This window comes from Vicugna pacos, chromosome 7, assembly GCF_048564905.1.
Source record: "Vicugna pacos chromosome 7, VicPac4, whole genome shotgun sequence".
In the NCBI taxonomy this organism is placed as follows: domain Eukaryota; kingdom Metazoa; phylum Chordata; class Mammalia; order Artiodactyla; family Camelidae; genus Vicugna; species Vicugna pacos.
Window position 1 is genome coordinate 26,025,851 of NC_132993.1, and position 13,785 is coordinate 26,039,635.

The 13,785-nt window shown below is 36.9% G+C and overlaps 1 long non-coding RNA gene across 1 annotated transcript in view; it reads left to right on the forward strand.

Moving 5' to 3' along the window:
- Window positions 1-13,785, forward strand: part of LOC140697357 (uncharacterized) — a 211,544-nt gene that overhangs the window by 82,145 nt on the left and 115,614 nt on the right. The window contains exon 2 of the long non-coding RNA XR_012074315.1: window positions 6,156-6,266. This is a non-coding gene — a long non-coding RNA (uncharacterized lncRNA). The remainder of the gene's footprint in view (window positions 1-6,155; window positions 6,267-13,785) is intronic.

Here is a 13,785-nt window from a genome sequence, read left to right on the forward strand (position 1 = left end):
ACTAAATTGTTACTTAATTCAGTAAAACTGGCTTAAAGAAAGACTAGGACCTGTGTTAAGGGCATGTCTTAATCATAACCCTCAGATACCCTGGCCATTGAAGGCAGTACCTTCTTTTCCAAATAAATCATGATTAGCCCAAGATTTCTCTACCAAGGAGAAGGCATCATAGTTCAGCCAAATGAAGAAAGTGGAGAGCAAGGCACTGAGCTTTGCAAAGTAAAGGACCCACACGTTTGAGTAGGTGTCAGTCCAGTTGGGACTCTGACCAAAAAAATAGTGTTCGTTGTTTGTAATGTCTGTGGTAGGATTGGATTGGTAGTAATCAGGGGCTAAAAGAGGAATCAGTTAGAAATTCATAAACATTCTACTTAAACCTAAGTCCCAGAGACGGCTAAGAATGGGCTTGATGACTTCAAAGAAGCTTTAGATAGGAGAATAGGCAAGTGGCTTCTGAAAAGAAAGGCGGCTTTGAATAGCTAGGTCAGAGTTGTACCTTTTAAAGTTTGGACCTTTAGGGAACAGTGAATTGAGTCTGAGATTGAATCCTGAGGATAAATGCAAAATTTACCAGGGAATTGTTTGTTTTTAATGATGTCCGTCAGTTTTAAAATTATGTTATAATAAATACATATTTTGTATACTTTATTAACCCAGATAGTTCATTTAATTAACAAGAATATTCACATTGCTTTAATGTAACTCAATATGATTATATTCCTGGATATAGCCAAAAATATTTCGGGTACAGGAGATGGAATGAGAATTTTTAAGGGATTTTGCACCAATTTCTAGGCTCAAAATGTCCATTTTGAATATACATTTTGATACATTCAAAATATAAAGTACTAATATTAACAGTATAGTGGAGAAATCTTTTTCAGGTTGATATAACACAATTTACATTTACCATTGATGTAAAATGTAGTCTTTTGAGGAAAAATAAGTTTGCCTTGCCATGAAGAAGTCTCTCACAACTCTGTGTCTGTAAATAAATCTCACAACCGTTTGCCCAGATCTCCACCTAAAAGACGTGCAACTGTGTCAGAGAAGTCACTCTATTTTAATCAGTATTTGCAACTATGATATTTCAATGCAATCGAAAACATAAAACAGTTCTTTGAAATTAGAAATATGACCAATAGTGAAATACAAATTTATGGTAGATTTGAAAAAATTGACATTTGACTCTTTGTTCTTTCTGTGCATAAAAATGATAATGAAGCCATTATAGGCTTTATGGTTTACAAAATATATTCTTATATTGTGACATTTTCTAAGTGATTGTGGGAATTGTGTTCCTACCCGGCTCTATTTTCACTCAGTCATGCCTCATATTTTGTCCAGTGGCCCTTTTCAAAATTAACCATTTTAACTCTGAATATTACCAAGGAGATCTGTTTCTCTTCTAATCTTTCTTAGCATTTGACCAATAATCTACATCGTTTACAACTGTCTCTCAGTATGTCTTCGCAGTGTTACTTTTCAAATTTTAATTATAACATCTGCTTTGACTGTTCCCCCAGTGGTTGTTTGGGACCCTAGCATCCATCACTTACTGCACATATCAACTGGACAAGGTACAGAAAGCCTTGCTTTGAGGAATTTAATCTGGTGTGGTTCAGTAACCTGGTTGGTTGTTACAACCTCTGGCTTCCGAGTTAGCTTTAAGTATGGCTAAGCAAGAATGAAATTACTTCGGCAATGTAATATGGATATAAATTTGGTGGGAAACTATTCTGCTTAGAGTACTTTGAAACATTTCAGAGCAATTTTTAAAGTTTTGCTTGGAAGAATCACTAGGAGGAAAAAGTCTAGATTTAAGACAAATGCAGAAAACAGATTATAAAATATTTAGAACCAGTGCTTAGCTAAGAATTGATTCAAGGTAAATTAACATTAAAAAGTGCTTGAAGGGGGAACTATAAATGATGTATCTGCTCAGGCAGTGAGGGTGATATTTTCACTTATTAGAGGCTGGATAATCAAGGATTGAACACAAGCATGTGAGTTTTCTTTATTTTCCTTTGTGATCTGGACAGGAGATGTCAAGGCTGTATGAACGACTTAAAAGAAGCTGTATTTCTTAGATACATAATTAGGACCAGAGAGTGGAAAGTTAATATATTCTAACTAATTAGTCTAAATCGGAGCAAGTAGAAATGATTCACTGAAACCTGGCCAGGAAGCCCTGCAGCTTCTAAATCAAACTCTAGAAGCATTGAACACACCAGACAAGCTTGTAAAATTACAGATTCCTAGACTCCACTCCAAATTCTGATGCAGTTTTAGTGTGGAAACCTAGAGTCTGAATATTTGATTTGAAGACAGATGTTCCATGGAACATGCTTTTTTAAAAAAAACACTGCTAAATAGTATGACAAATTTACATTTCCTGTTAACACAAGAAGGGGAACTGGCTTGGAGAATAAAATAAGTGGAAATAATCATGAAATGTGAAACGTAAAATTGCCTTATTTGCCAGGATTGCCAAAGTTCTGCAAGCAAAGCAGCTGTGCGTTGAGAATTTTATAAGCAGATTTTTGCATTTGTTGTACAGTGTGTGCACTCTATTTCTCTACGCATTAACTTTTAGTTAGAACCATTGAGACAACGTTTATATGTACATAATGACATGTACATGGTTATAGTGTTGAGTGTGGACTCTGATGACAGATTGCCTGGGTTCAAATCCTGGCTCCATCGCACAGACTTCGGCAAGTTCCTTAACCTCATTGTACCTCAGATTTCTTATCTGTAAAGTGGGAATGATGATAATATTTATAGCATGTAGATTATTGGAGAGTAAATTACTTAATACATATAAAACACTTAGGAAAGTTTCTGGAGGCCCTTAATCATTTACTAATTATAGTTATTGCCTAATAGAATATAATCTGCTGAAATAAATTAAATTGATTGACTATGATAACAGATTTGAGATGAACTGAAGGCAGTCATTGTTCAACCTAAAATGTGAACCCATTAGAAGAGTGAAATAAACAGGATAAAGTTAAGATTAGAGTGAAGCCTGCACCATGATCTTAAGTGTTACGTCTTCCAAGTTTTTTTTTCTTTTTTCCCTGCTCACTCATGAAACTTTTTTTTTTCTGAAGTACAGTCAGTTACAATGTGTCAGTTTCTGGTATACAGCATAATGTCCCAGTCATGCATGTATATACATATATTCACTTTCATATTATTTTTTAGTAAAGGTTATTACAAGATATTGAATATAGTTCCCTGTGCTATACAGAAGAAATATGTTTTTTAATCTATTTTTGTATATATTCTTCTTTATTGGTGTATTTTCTCTTAGAGGTTAGTTTTTTAAAAGTTCTTAATTATCTATTTTTTAGGAAAAAGAGAATTTACTGGAGATCATTTAGGGATACTAGAGCAAACCTTTTTCTTTTCTTTGAAATTCCTGATTCTCCTGTTCTCTATTCTTCTCCCCAGTGTTGTTTTTCACGAAGCTATGATGAAACTAGTTTTCAGCTGCATCCTCTTCTCTCCTGTATCCCAAACACTTAGTACAATTTTAAAATAATTTTACACATAGTAAAGGAGAAAAACATAACGTTTACAAAATAATATTTTCTTGTTTAATCCCATGGCCAGAAAGTAGGCAGTTCAAGAACCAAAAAGCTAAGAAAAACATTTGTGCCTGAGGAAATTAGCCTGACCATCCTCACCTCAATCTGGTGGTAGAGTATCCAGTTAGGAATGAATACTGAACTTGCAAGAGAAATGTTGTCCATTAGGAAATCTATTTAACAGCAGCCAAACTTCTGTTTTGGAGCTGGGGTCTGGGACAAAGTTCCATAAGATGGATGTGATGGGGATTCTGGGGCAGAAGAGCCCTGAGGCATCAGCCAAGATGCAGAATGAGGTAATGGGTTGAAACTTGAGAAGAGATACCAGGCTCTCTTTTAACAACATAAAGCAGCAGAGAGACCAGTATCAAAGACCTACAGAAGTCATCTGTAGATAATGGAATTCCAGATCTAGCAGAGGAACCTGATTATAAGCCCCATTGTACGGGGCATCGGCAGCTGTTGATAACTTCCTGCCCTAGTCTGAGTTGGCTCAGAAGGAGAACAGAACAGAGCCTTTGGGGACCTTCAAACAATAGACGGGTTTAATGAATCTTGTTGAGAGGAACAGAATCAAAGACCGTGTGCCGCACTGCTGTGCCACTTTGTGGCTCAGGGGATAATAAGCGGGTCGTGCTGAGTAGACAGCAAATGGACTCTGGAGGGGATATTGTCAGCAAAGAGCAGCAGCTGTAGAGAGAATGCCTCACAAATGAAAGAGTTATGTGCACCTTGACAACGTGTGTTTTATGCTATGTGACGTCAAACGATTTTAAGAACTTCTCTGCTTTGCTCAACAGAACGATGTCTATTTGTTTTAATTAACTAGAAAAATGAATTGCTGAGTGAGGTTATAAAGAAAAGGAAATACATTAAAAACATTATTCATGAGGAAAGAGATAAATAAAAATCAGAGGGATGGTCAAAAGACTTCTTACTATAAAACTTGTGGTTTAAATAGCCAGTTTCATCTTTATTTTATATCAATTAAGCATTGACCTTTCTCCTTTCCCTAGAATATAACAGTCCTGGCATACAAGGAAAATGTGCATTATATTAACAATGGAGAATAACTCTAAAATGATACCTTAGATGACGAGATCTTGCCTTGCTTTCTTGTTTTCTTCCTCAGGCTTCAATATTTGTCTGAAAACTTTTCTTTTGCTCTAACTCAGTACCTAGGAAAGACTTTTGGCTATAACAATTCAAGGAGAGCACAAACTTTATAATATATTACTGTGGGGCTTGTCGCTTGGCAAGAAGCAGGAATGGTTGGTATTAATGGGAGCATGACGGTTCTGAAAGAAAACCAGCTCATGGCATAATGAATCATAGGGCTCTAAAACATTTATAAATGAATGAAAAGGCTTGGGGATGACATGAATTATGAGTCTCATTACGGCACTGTAATATCTCCAGCAGTGCTTCAGAGGGGCATGACACCTCCCCAAAAGAGTGGTAAGACTTCCATTACATTATTTTTCTGCTGGTAATTGGCTGTAGTCAAGGTAGGCTATGATCTGTATCCCTGGAGTACACACGGCAACGTATTTCTGCATATAAATGTTTCCATCAGTCAAGATCCTGCAAAACTCCTTTCTTTTAAGTGCCAAGCATTACTGTTGACCTTCAAGAAATAATAACAGGCCCTAGCATGAGGACAGCATTTCCAATCTTTTCATTTCTTAAAATACCATTCAGGTAGGCTATCATGCTCCTATTATGTTCCACATGCTGACACAAACTCAGCTATATTAACAAAGATATTTCCCAGAAGGAAAAAAAAATTTAGTTACTTGCAAGGTTACAGGAGTTGTGAAAAGGAAAAAATGTGGTATGCTCTTTATTAGTGCAAATATAAATGCTCTCAGAATTAGCACATCCTTGATCTTTACCATCTCAATTCAGTCTAAGCTAACATAACTTTACTAATTGTGGACTGGGTGAATTGAAGGAGAAGTCTGTCTGAAATAATTAGAAGCCTGCATTCTCAGTCATTCCTAAGAAAAAAATTGTATTATTTTCAAGTAAATAGGCTTATCAAAACATGGCTTTAAAACAGCCAGTGTCTTTGCTTTCAGTTTTCCATTACATTTTTGTATGCACACTAATATTTCTAAAATGCCTGAGAAAAGTTTGTTAGCTTAAGGAGGAAAACATTCTGTTCAGACATTCACTTAACATTGTTCCTGTGTTGAGTCTCTATACACTCACACACATGCTTTTAGTGTGTATGTTTGCCAATCTATCCATCTATCTATCTATCTATCTATCTATCTATCTATCTATCTATCTATCATCTCCTACCTATTGTGATGATGACCAATTAGAATTATGTGATTCCAGTGTGAGGCAGGGGTACTGCTGTATGGTTTCTAAGCTTCTTTTTCCTCCTAGGACAAGATATAGACTTCAGAGTCCAGCCTCCCTTTCAGTGACATAGGGTCGTCTTACTGAACTCTGGTCCATGAATGTGAATGGGGGTGGTATTTGCCATTTCCAGCCTGGCCTATGAGAACATCCTAGGTGATGCTTTTGCTTACTCTTTTGTCTCACCAGCTGCACAGGATCTGGTAGAGGATTCCAAGGCCTTAGGAAGCTACCAGGTCAAAAGGATCCTAGGTGCCTAAATAACGTCACAACACCTGGCTGACCCACATCTAATATAAGGTAAGGGACAAACATTTATTATGTTAAGTCACTGAGATTTTGCTACAGTTGTTAGCCTATCCTCGTGAATTAATAATGAATTGTTTTTTTAATTTAAAATGTGTGAAAATATGAAATCAAAATATTCCTATTTAAGACATACACCAAAATTGAAGATGTATTTTCCTTCCTTAGCCACGTGTTATAGAAATACCTTCTCAGAGATTCATAGATTTTCATTTGTTAAAAAACTGTGCTTATTAGAGAGAAATTGTTGGGCCAAATTAAGAAATTCTTAGAAAAAAGCGCATTTAAGAACGTGGTTTGGCAGACACTTAGGGGCACAAGTCCAGTCATTATTTGGATCCCATCCTCCTTGATTTATTTATCCCTGGATCCTTGTTTTATACTGCTGTCTGAGCCTCTCGGCCTTCCAATCCCATTACTTTTCTTAAGGATCAATATTTGTTGTAGTTCTGAGAAAAATGTCCTGGGTAATCTGAAAGGAATCACATTAAATTGGTAGATTGCTTTGGGGAGTATGGCCATTTTAACAACATAATTCTTCCAATCCAAATGGAAAGAGATATCTTTCCATTTCCTTAAATCATCTTTAATTTTCTTTATCAATATTTTATAGTTCTCAGGGTATAAGTCTTTTACCTCCTTGGTCAGGTTTATTCCTAAGTGTGTTTTTTTTTTTATGTGATTTTTAAAGGGATTGCTTTGTTTTAACTTAACTTTTCTGATATTTCATTGTCAGCATAAAGAAATGAAACAGATTTCTGTTTATTAATTTTGTATTCTCCTACCTTGCTGAATTTGTTTATCAGTGCTAGTAGTTTTTGTGTGGAGTCTTTACCGCTTTCTATACGTAGTATCATGTCACCTGCATATAGTGACAGTTTTACCTCTTCCTTTCCGATCTGGATCCCTTTTATTTCTTTTTCTTGTCTGATTGCTGTAGCTAGGACTTCTAATACCATGTCAGATAAAGTGGTGAAAGCGTCTTGTCTTGTTCCAGATTTTAGCTAGAAGGCTTTCAGCTTTTCACTAGTAAGTATTATGTTGACTGTGGGTTTGTCATCAAAGATGATACAAATGAACTTATTTACAAAATAGAAGCAGACTCACAGACATAGAAAACAAACTTACAGTAACCAAGGGGAAAGGAGGGAGGGATAAATTAGGAGTTTGGGATTAGCATATACAAACTACTAACATAGATAAACAACAAGGTCCTACTGTATAGCATGGGGAACTACATCCAATAGCTTGTAATAGCCTCTATTGGAAGAGGATATACATGTATATATTTGTATAACTGAATACTATGCTGTACACCAGAAACAAACCCAACATTGTAATCAACTATCTTTCAATTTTAAAAAATTCAATATCTGACTGCACATCATCAGAAAAGCCATGTCTTCCACTTTCCTTTCCTTTTCTGTTATAAGTAGAAAAGGAGTTTGGTTAGTTTGTGAAACGACAACTTCAATTAGTATGTGGAGTTTAGTGTGTTCATTTGGGTTTGCTATACTGATCAGACTAACTTATTGCTTGCAGACGATAAAAGGCTCTTTTGGTAGTGATTAGTATCTACATTTTCTTTTTTCTGAGTGACTCATCAGTATAGAATATCTGAATCACTGTAATAACTACAAAAGATGTTAAATAGAAGAGCAAAATAACATTTTTATGTTGAAAAAGACTATAGGATATAAAGCTTATTTTGGTATATCTAAACCACAAGGTATGAATACATAAAGTACATACATACATATATAATTAAGAAATTCATCTATAATATTCCTAATGGTTTTATAAAACTAGAGTAGGCTCATTCTCTTAAATTGTGAGTCCTTACACTTTCCTTCAGGAAGAACTCAACTTGTTTCCCAGGAAGCTTTAAATCTCCCTGAAATTCATACGTTGAAGTCTTAATGCCCAGTACTTAAGAATGTGACCTTATTTTGTGAATAGGGTCATTGCAGATGTAAGTGGTTAAGATGGGGTCATACTGGAGTGGGATGGGCCCCTGTTCCAGTATGGCTGGTGTCCTGATAAAAAGGGAAAATTTGGAGATGGACACACATTCAGGGACACAAGCCATATGAAGACAGAGATCAGCCACGGGACATCAAAGATTGCCAGAAAACCACCAGAAGTTAGGACAGAGGCACAGAGCAGATTCTCCCTCACAGCCCTCAGGAAGAACCAACCTTTGAATGACATCAACAAAATGGTGGAATGGAAGGCCTCCTGCTCTTCTCCCCCTACTCAGCAACAATCAGTTGGCAGCCGCTGGGGGAACTTTGGGATCCAGTTAAGAGATGGTGAAACCCTGCTGGAGCCCAAGACCAAAGAGGGCTGCTTTGGAAAGGCATCCTTTCCAAGGATCCCTGGGGGCATCCTTGCCAATGGTGCTCCCAGCTACAGACCTGAAAATAGCCCTACACCCCTGTGGACTCAGCAACAGCTCCATGTGGCGTTGATCCTGCCGCAGCACCATCTGCCAAGGAACTACACGGGAGTCATGTCATGGGTGGCAGGCCAGCTGACCTTGGTCCTGGCTGTGGGCCCTGAAGTGGCATGTGATCTAGTTCCAAGCCCTCTCAGATGCTAGTCCTGCTCACCCAGGGACCACCTGGGAGACACACCTTTTTGAACAATTGTGGGTGGACCTGCTGTCCTTGGTCCAATTGCAAATGTTGAAGGAGCCCTGACACCCACCTGCAGGCCCTCACAGCCATAATCCAGCAGCTGTCTTGTCTGCCCAGGGACCTCTTCCGGACTGTGGGATCTCTTCACATTCCTTGGCTTGTGGCAGCATAATTCCAGTCTCTACCTTTGCCTTCACATAGTCTTCCTCCCTGTGTCTCGAATCCCTCCTCTCCTTTTCTCTTTTAAGGACACTAGTCATTGGATTTAGGAAGGGCCCACCTTAAATCCTAGATGATCATCTTGAGGTTCGTAAATCACATCTACAAAGACCCTATTTCCAAATACAGTCACATTTACAGGTAGTGGGGATTAGGACTTCAACATATCTTTTTTGGGGGTCCATTATTCACCCCAACTAAAACAGCTTAAAATAGATGATAACTAGTAAGCAATAAACCTTGGGTATTTAGAGAGTGCTGAAAATATGCAATGTAACCGCTAAACAAGGACTTTTGAAATAGAAGATAATTTTTGTAATACTGCAAAGGAAATTCTCATAATAGTCTAGAACTAAAAATACTAGTCTATCTCAGCAAAACTTGGGAGTAGGGGAGAGGGGGGATGTTAAGGGAAATGAAAGTGTTTGCGAACGGCTCACTGGTTGGAGGGAGGATGGAATCAGTGAGAAAACAGAACATCTTGATGGAGAAATAGTTGGAGGCTTGTTTTCTTATATCAGAGAACTAAGTGCTATATTGTGAGATCCAGAAAAGACAAGGGAATTTTCTGCTCGTTAATAAAGGAGAAGAAATGAATGACAACTTTATCAACCCCTCCACACTAAAAAAAAGAAAAAAGAGAGGCACACTGCAAAACAAGTAATAACATAAAAAAAGGAAAAAATAAAGTATATCAAGTAAATCATTAAAAAAGGCAGTTGTACCAAAATTATTACATAAATTTAATATGATTACAATTAGATTTCAAGCAGATTTTTTTAAATTGAATTTCAATAATCTTAGAGTTCATATGGAGGAATAAATATCCTAAAAACTCTAGACAAATGCAGAAATTGAGGGAGGGAGAGAGGGAGAAGAGGCTCTTAACTACTCAGCTGAACTGAGGTGACAGGAAAAAGTGAAGACTTTACACTGAAATCAAGTAAACGTAAATCTGCTCTTGGAAAAAAAAAAATCAGAGAAACAATGAATCCAGATATAAATCCCAGAATATATGGGAAGTTAACATGCACGTAACAAAGTTAGTACTTCAGTTTAGTTGGAAAAAGTGGCTTATTTGTGAAATGATCATGTACAATTGCTTGTCTGTCTGAAAGAAATAAAGTTGAACTCTTAATCACATGATGTGCAAAAACCGACCCCAATTTTAAAAATACACAGTTGGGAGAGACTTTCTTAACCATGACTGTCGAACCCCAACTATGGTAAATTTTCATCTTTGATTATAGAATTTTAATCATATGACAACAATACTCTGAACAAAGGCAGTGGACAGATAACATGGGGCAATTATTTTCAACATAGAGGAAATGTGAAGGATAATGTCATACATGATATAAGTAGAACTTCTGCACGTTGGCCAGAAAAGCCTACAGCCCGATAGAACAATAGGAAAAGGATGTGAATAACTAATCCCAGTGCTGGCAGGGATGAACTGATAAGAATGTTCTCATATACTCTCGTGTAAAGGTGGCATAAATGTGAATTGTTACAATATTCATGGATATCAGTCTGGTACTATTTACTGGGTAATTCCACACGGCCATTGCACTCTCGAAAATCTACCGCATTAAATAAAAGCCATGATACAAGTTCTGTGGACTGGGTTTGTCCCCCTAAGAGTTCATATTTTGAAGTCCTAATGCCCAATGTAATGGTATTTGGAGATAGAGTCTTGGGGAGGCAGTTAGATTTAAATGAGGTCATGAGGGTGGGGCTCTCCTGATGGGGATGCTGACCTTATGAGAAGGGATACCGGAGAGTGCACCCTCACTGTTGCCCCCGGCTGCCCCATCACTGAAATTTAGTATATTCACATAATTGAATTCTGTTTAGCAGTGCTTTCGGTCATGCATGCATGCATGCATGCATCAGTATCACCGTAAGGGCTTGTTTAAAACAGATTTCTGGTCCCCATCACCAGAATTTCTGACTCTCCAGATGTTGGTAGACACCTAAAGTTGCATTTCTAACAAGTTTCTCGGATAATGCTGATGCTGATGCTCAAGGGCTGACCCGCTGAGTATCACCTCTATAAAGTAATGAAAGTGAGCATCTGCAGTTACTTAGAATAATAGTGAGTAGAAAACCACACACCACTGAACTACATTTATTATGGAGTCATTCATAGAATATTCAAATATGCATAATTATACTATGCTTAGGAATGCAGGTATAGGTGCTAAAGCATTTTTTTTAAGGCAAGCTGATGATTATCACAAAGTTCAGGGAAATAGTTACCTCTGGTGGGGACAGAGAAAGGCACAAGGAAAGTGTTGAGTTCTGAAAGTGCCCATTTTCTTTATATGAGTAATTTCTACCTAGGTGTGGACTTTATAATCATCTTTTTATTCTAATTGTTCTTTATTCTATGTATTTTATGTAATCTTCTCTTCTTAGATTGTGTAATAAAAAATTTAAGATACAAACCAACAATATTTTTTTAAATATATATGTCTGTTGGTCTGCATGTGGTCATACGAGCAAGGACCAAGGCAAAGAAGGGTGTATATGCCAGCCTGTTAACACTGATTTTTAGGGCAGGTAGGGATAGGAAGCGGAGGCAGAAATGATTACATTTGCCTTAAATATTATTTATTGTGTTGTTTCACTCGTTACAACAAACACTGCCTTTTAATTTTGAAAATGTATCAAGTAAGGAACATGTTGACAAAACAGGAAAATTTGCTGATAAGTTGACCTGTCAGGCACTCTGGTCTATTCTCTCCATGCTTTCTCTTCTTTTGTTACCCAGGTTATGTAGCATGTTTTTAAAACTAAATTAACCTCTGCTGTTTTTATTTGCTTGCTTTTTCTTTCTTATTGTTAGAGATGCAATTATGATTAGAATCAGTAAAATAAAAAATATACGTAGTCTGAATACTCACGTATGCTTAACAGCAATAGCTTCGTAGTCAGTACGAGTATTGAGCAGCACATAAGAGGCTCGCTGTGCTGAGCACTAGAACACGGTGGTGAGCAGTGAAGAGCCAGGTCCTAACCTCAGAGCACCGCAGTCTGGTGGGGGAGACAGGCTGTAATCAAATGAACATCCAGATAAAAGAGGAATTGTCACATCTAAAACTGTGCCACTTTTGAGAATGAAGAACCAGGAACCTGGCCAGGTGTGTTGGAAAGCACTTTACAAGCAAGTTCTCCAATAATTTTCACATAAACCCTTTGAAGTGGTGGCAGGTATATCCCTTTTGCTGAGATGTAGAGAGATTAAAAACCTTACTTTGGGGAGGGTATAGCTTAAGTGGTAAAGCAAATGCTTAGCATGCATGCGGTCCTGGGTACCTCCATTAAAAGGATGTCCCAGTACCTCCATTAAAAATAAATAAACCTAATCACCTCCCTCTTTCCCCAATAAATAATAAAAAATAATACGATAATAAATAAATAAAATTTTTTTTAAAAAACCTTACTCAAATCTGTGTAGCTAATAAGTGGTCACAAGGATTTGGAGGTTCATCTGACTCCAGCACCTCAGCCGTTACCCATGACGCACAGTGACACAAACATTTACATTTTACCCGACACTTGATTCAGTCACGTGGTAAGAATCATGGAATTGTGACTGTCAAGTAATTCTAAAGTATTTCAAATATATACATTTTTTTCTAAGTAAGAACTTGCTGTTCTGTTTGCTTATAGCCTCTGGCCTCTCCGGTTCCCTCTTCAAACAGGGGTCAGAGTTGAGTTATCCAAGCAGGGTGAAGATCAGACTGTATATTGGCTTGGGCCCTTATGAACTAAAATGTGTAAATAAAATTACGTCTAAAAAAATCCTAGAACGAGCGATCAGTAAATGTTCATTTCCTTTTCTCTCCCTTTTCTAAACCCCGATTTCCTAGAAAATAAAAACCAAGTTCTTTGGATCGATATTCAAGGTATTTAGATACTTTGACCCAACCTGCCTTTCTACATTCAGTTCTTTGGTGTCTGTAATGTTCTCAACCAGATTACAAGGCTCAGTTATTCACAAGCCTGTCTAGAACATTTGCTATGCACCAAGCACTCTACTAGATACTAAATTTTAAAATATATCTAAAACATAGTCCTTGACTCTTAAGAAAATTTCAGTCTGGCGGAGGGCAAATTCAGGTCTGTAAATTATTTCAGGATACTGTGATTTATGCTGTACTTGAATTATTTTACATCAGAAGTCATCTATCTTTGACAAGATACCATTCTGCGTATAACCTAATAGGTGCATAGTACTTCTTGATAGGCAACTTTGTCTGAATTCATAAATAATTCTTAAATTGTTACTGTGTTGAAGATATTTATAGCTATTTGAAAGTAGCCTATTACCTAAACAAACACACCCAGACACTTCACTTGATTTACATGGTGACATAAAAATTAAGAAAGCAAAGGCAATCTTAATGACAGATGGAGTAACAAAAGTTATCTGAGTAGCTCTGAAAACACAGTCTTCAACTGTTAAAGGATTAATCGATGTTGTATGAAAGTCTTAACTTTCTCTATTGACTACATTTTCTGTTGAATTACAGTCATTTTCACAGTAAGAATAATACTAAGAAGTAGGTAATTGAATTGAATTTTTTCCCCACTGTATATATACATACTAGATGTAACAATAAATATTAGTTAATGGTGAGAGTGAG